Raw genomic sequence first — 6,390 nt, forward strand, 5'->3', positions numbered from 1 at the left:
TGCGTCTAAAAATAAGCCGTTTTTTATTTCGGATTTCGTGTTTGTACTCGGTTTTACGGGACGGGGCCCGGCATGCTCGGTTTTGTGGGTCGGCACCCGAATTTGGATTGGTTAATGTCATTTTGACTGGAAAAGGCCTTGTAAAACCAATGGAGAGGTCCATTGAGTGAGATTGTGTTTGGATTTTGCAATTGATTTTTGAAAATTGAATTTTGTACCGAGATCCGTAATGGGAACAGGCTCGGGAGTTGGACTTTGGATTTTGGAATACACTTTAGCAATTGGGACTTTCGCACGGAGTTTCACCAACCACCTAGCAAGGATAATAGTATCGCCATCATCCCATTAGGGGAGACACAAATTAGGTGTATACTGACAAGGAAACAACATATAACTAATGCAAGCAAAAGTCCCATAAGTGCATCAAGAATTTTAAGAAGGATTTTACTTGGATGGATAGATGTTATTATATGTTTTCTTTAAGAAATTCCATTGTAGTTATTATTGATAATAAAATGGTTATTGTAAGTTCAATTACCATAATAATAAGGATTTCATTCACTTTTTATTCCCCTCTTTTCTTTTCTTTTTGTACATTGGAATTTCATCCCGAATAATATACCTTGATAAGGGAAACAAAAGTAGGTAGGAAACCCTCTTTCGTGGTTATTGACATGGATTAACTTACTACGATTAATTAAGTATACTACGATGCTTAAATTAATTAAGTCATAGAAACGGCAAAGAATACTACGATTAATCTAATATATATATATATATATATATATATATATATATATATATATATATATATATATATATATATATATATATATATATATATATATATATATATATATATATATAAAGGGGAGCATTAGGAGTGTCCACGTAGGATTGTCCAGTCACTAATTATGTTTAAATAATTTTTTGGAAATTATAGGATAAAGTAAATACGTTCAAGATAAGGAGTAATTTGAAAAGATAATTTTAAAGTGAGTATAATAAAAGATAAGATTTGTTTAAACACGTTTTTTTTTATCATTTATGCAAAAGATAAAATTTGTCAATTTGAATTCTTTTATGGCCTGTTTGGATACATACATTTCATTTAAAATGATGAAATTGGTCCAAATTCCTTATTTGGGTATTAAAAGAATTTGGATTTGGATTTGGCCCAAATCCAAACCCAAAGAAAATAAGTCCATTTTGTTGTCATTTGAAATCCTCTCCCAAATGTAGTCATTTGAAATCCAAACCTGACTCCTCTCCCCCTTTCTCTCTCATCTGCTCCCCTATCTCTCGCCGCCATCGAAGAAATTCTTCCAACCTCAGATCTTGATTGGCTCTTTCATCTCAACCTCCATCAATCATCCCTCTTCTTCACCTTTGATCTATCTCTTCTTCACGGCTCCATTTACCTCTCCTGCCTAGCTTAAAATATCTCCCCTCCTCCATTGCCGCCGCCACCAACAGATGTGTAACCACCCATCATCAACACCGAAATTCTGAAATCCGCAGATTGCAGCCATGGAAACTTTCATTCGACCCGAAAATTTGAAAACCTGAACATGCAGCCATAAGATTTTATTGAAGGATATGAATTTCTTCATTAAAGGTGGTCTTGGTCAGGTTACCTTCACGGTGATATCAAATTTGGACTTTTTTTGTTAATTGAAATAAGTGTTTGGTGGATTTAATTTTAGGGTTTCATTTTTCATCTTTTTGGGTGAATAATGTCTACAAGACCCACTTTTCAGTGTGTGTTTTTAAGGGGTGATTCTTTAGTTAGGTATTGATTCCCTTCAAATTTGATCAGATATTAATGTTATTATTTAGTTACTCAGTATTCATTAATCAAATAATTTGATCCACTTCTGAAAATTTTAACCCGATTAAAATTTATAGTAACTTCTAAACATTGTGTAGAATTTGAAATTCCAAAACTGAAATTCTCATGTTTCCAAACACAATTTTTGGAATTGAATTCTAAGATTTCAAATTCAGAATTTGAATTCAACCATTTGAAATGAATTGCCGGTATCCAAACGCAACCTTATAAACTTTAACATGTTGCGCTGTTGGGGTGGAGGATTGGCTGAGAGACCCGAATTTTATCATTATAGTGTAGTGTATGGTCTGTTGGTAAGTTATATTTCTTAGTCTTTCAACCTTGGTTGTTTCTTTCTGAATGTTTGATCCGTGAAATGAATGATCTTGATTATATGCATTCCACTTTCTTAATCTTTCTTTGTGTTTGTCTTCCCTTCTATATTTTTATATGTCCCTCCTTGTGAATTGATTAGTCTTCCGTTGGAAAATTAGTGTTCTTTTGAATGTCCATTATAGAATATTCCCTTGAACTTTGGATGGAATTAGTATATCTGCTCGTCTTTTTTTTTTTTTTTTTGCTGTCTGGTATATCTGAAGTGAGCTCATTATTAAACAACATGAATCTTGTAAAACTGTTATATTACACATTCATGGTGGCTTATCTGTAGACTGAAACAATCCGATATGGAGTTTTTGATGTGAATGCTTGTCCTTTGAAAAGCAGCGAAAGGAGATAATTAATGCTTTGTTATGCATAGGTCATTTGATAAGGATTTCAACTTTCTGTTCTGCATAATTGTATCACAGGAATTTCCATACAAAAAGACTTAAGACCCATATTACTACGGTCATGATCTCTCTCTATAAAGCCTTTGAAATGCTGCCTCCACAACCCCCAATCCATTAATGAGCTGTGCTAAGGAGAGAGATTCAGTGGGAAAAAAAAAGACCAGGAGGAGGGAGCATCTGCCTGGTGGGGACTACAAAATAGAACTCATACATCTTCCAAAGCAACTTGTACTACGGAACATTATATTTATACCTTTTCTTTTCTTTAGTTGTTCTTTTTATATTTCTGTTTGGTTTTGCTCTAATAAATTACGTTATTTTTAATTTCTTGGTTTAGTTAAAACGGAGTAGTAACTTGTACTACGGAATATTATTTGTTCATTTCTTTGAGCAGATTGTTACGCAACAACGAAAAGGTAAGATTTTTTAATCATTTAACAATTATTTTTTAATTGATTTTGTGATAAGTGGAATTTTCCAAATAATCAAAAAATGCACCAAGAACCAAATTAAAAAATAATTAACAAGACAAAGAAACAAAATGAAACCCGTGCGAGTTCAAAACTAGTTAATAAAGAAAAGAGAGTTAGGTCATAGAAAACCTCTTGGCTTTGGACTACGATTTATAGAGCCAGGGATGTAATGTAGCAAACACCCTCATAATGCATATTTGGTACAAAGTATTGCCGTTTTATAAGCTCTAGTGTTGTGTTCGGACTAAATCTTATAACTACGTTGTTTACGATAAATAATGATGAATGAATCAAGCAATAGTGTCCGAAGTAAATACCCGGCCGAAAAATTTAGAAATGTAATTTTAATTTGGCAAATTTGTTAAAAAGGATCTTTTATAATCCAAATTTTGCGAGAAAGGACCTTATATAATTTTTTTTGTGAAATAACACCTTAATGTAAATTTTTTTGCGAGAAAGGACCTTATATAATGTAATTTATTTTTGCGAAAGACAACCAAAAGTAAATTTTCGGCATTGACTGAGCTTTTTCGGCCATTGACTTGCACGTGAGAAGCACGTGTGACTTTATTTTGATAATCATACCCAATTTTCCTCCAAAATTCTAAGCTTTAAAACCTAAAGTTGAAAAAAAAAAATCGAAATAAAATCAAGTTTGAAAATTCAAGACTCGGGAAAATCAATGTCTTTAGCCAACGTAAGCCACGCGTGCTGCTCACGTGCAAGTCAATGGTCGGAAAAGCTCAGTTAATGCTGGAAACTTCCCTTAGGTCCTTTCTCGCAAAAAAAATTACTTTAAGGTGTGTTTTCACAAAAAAAATTATATAAGGTCCTTTCTCGCAAAATTTGAGTTATAAAAGGTCCTTTTTGACAAATTTGCCTTTTAATTTTAAACCCCTAAACGTTGAGTTATGGGTGAATGAAATTTAATTAAAAGTTATCGATTTTCACAATTTCTACTAAGCTACAAAACTTTAAATTAACCCCAAATAATTGAAGTCATTAGTATACCAATTAAAGTTCTTTTTTTGGGTATAATGAATCCTCATTATTATAAATATTTAACTAATATTATTCAGATTTTTAAAATAAAAATAGATAAATAAGCACCCAATAAAAGATTTGCTAGAAATAAAAAAGATAAATAAGACTAAGTAAAAGATATACAATTATCTCCTTTTAAAAAAATAAGATAGAATTGGAAACAAAAAGAGTTAATTGAGGCCTAGATCTTTCTAAAGTATTTTATTTTAAAAAAACATTATAGTGGGAGTTGAACAAGATAGCGATAGATAGGAAATCCCTATTATTTCAATTATAAGAAGAACAATAAGTTTAACTCAATGGAATTGAAAAACTAAGAACTTTCATATAATTATAATAAAGCTAATTATAATAGAGTGCATCATTAATATTTTAATCAACAATCAATCATGCTAATACACCCACTATACCATAGTGTTTTCTTTTCGTCAAACTTCTAATCTCTTCTTAAAACCAAATTATTCCTTCTAAATTTCAATCAATTTATAATTAAACTTTTATAAAATTATAAATAAATTTACAAATAATCTTTTCGTCAAACTTCTAATCTCTTCTAAATAGATGGAGAGATAAAATGTATTTTTAGTTGTAATGAATAAAATTAATTAATTATTACATTAATAGTTCCTTTTATATTGAACGAAACTAAATACAAAACAAAGTAAATGGGATAAATACTAAGAATTTAATGCAATATATGAAAATGAAGCAATTTCTAAGGATGGACTTAGGCCCTGTTCTTTTTGGCTTAATTTCAGCTTCAGGACTTATTTGGCAGTTCATGTTCAGTTCAGTTCAGGAGCATTCAGTTCAGTTCAGTTCAATTTAGTTCAGTTCAGTTCAGTTCAGTTCAGGAGCATTAAATTCAGTTCAGTTTAATTCAGTTTAATTCAATTCAATTTAATTTAATTTAATTTAATTTAATTTAATAATAATAATTATTATTATAATATATTATTATTATTCATATTAATTATATTATTATTATTATTATTAATATTAATTATATTATTATTTATATTCATGTATTACTTATTATTTATATTATTATTATTATATTATTATATTACTAATTATTTATACTTATATTATTATATTACTTATTATTAATATTATTATTATTATTTATTACTAAATATTTATTAATAATTAATATAATTTATTATTATTTTTATTAATTAGTATTATTTATTATTTATTATTTATTATTTATTATTTATTATTTATTATTTATTATTTATTATTTATTATTTATTATTTATTATTTATTATTTATTATTTATTATTTATTATTTATTATTTATTATTTATTATTTATTATTTATTATTTATTATTTATTATTTATTATTTATTATTTATTATTTATTATTTATTATTTATTATTTATTATTTATTATTTATTATTTATTATTTATTATTTATTATTTATTATTTATTATTTATTATTTATTATTTATTATTTATTATTTATTATTTATTATTTATTATTTATTATTTATTATTTATTATTTATTATTTATTATTATTTATTATTTATTATTTATTATTTATTATTTATTATTTATTATTTATTATTTATTATTTATTATTTATTATTTATTATTTATTATTTATTATTTATTTCAGGAGCATTCAGTTCAGTTCAGTTCAGTTCAGGAGCATTCAGTTCAGTTCAGTTCAGTTCAGTTCAGTTCAGTTCAGTTCAGTTCAGTTCAGTTCAGTTCAGTTCAGTTCAGGTGCATTCAGTTCAGTTCAGTTCAGTTCAGTTCAATTCAGTTCAGTTCAGTTCAGTTCAGTTCAGTTCAGTTCAGTTCAGCTCTAAAGAACAGGGCCTTAATAGAATATGAGGCGAAAAACTAAGGACAGAGGGAGTTTATACTTATACAAAGTATATATAATTATTTTGTTGAGATCACATGAATAACTAACTCGGTTTTTCTATGAGTGCCTTATGCATAAACACTTTAAATACTAAGAATATACTTATACTCCAACTCGAAAATGGACCTATTTTAATTTTCTATTATAGGTATAATTTATAAAAACACCTATTTATATACGATAATATAATAACACAAAAATTGACAAACCCGTGCATCTCACGGGCTTCAATACTAGTATAAATTAATTACAACAAGAAACGAGCCAAACAAGTGGGGTAAAATGAAGGAGACGTGATCAATGTTTTTAGGACGGAAATAATGTAGGGTGTCAAAGATGGTAAGAGTAGTAGTTTTAAACTAATTTTCT

At 28.0% G+C, this 6,390-nt stretch overlaps 1 long non-coding RNA gene across 1 annotated transcript; it reads left to right on the top strand.

Moving 5' to 3' along the window:
- Nucleotides 1-1,198: 1,198 nt before the first annotated feature.
- LOC110777782 (uncharacterized) lies at nt 1,199-3,063 on the top strand. The gene is made up of 2 exons (XR_002530579.2): nt 1,199-1,792; nt 2,641-3,063. It is a non-coding gene; the product is annotated as an uncharacterized lncRNA (long non-coding RNA).
- The last annotated feature ends 3,327 nt before the right edge of the window (nt 3,064-6,390 follow it).

The sequence above is a fragment of the Spinacia oleracea genome, chromosome 3, assembly GCF_020520425.1.
Source record: "Spinacia oleracea cultivar Varoflay chromosome 3, BTI_SOV_V1, whole genome shotgun sequence".
In the NCBI taxonomy this organism is placed as follows: Eukaryota; Viridiplantae; Streptophyta; class Magnoliopsida; order Caryophyllales; family Amaranthaceae; genus Spinacia; species Spinacia oleracea.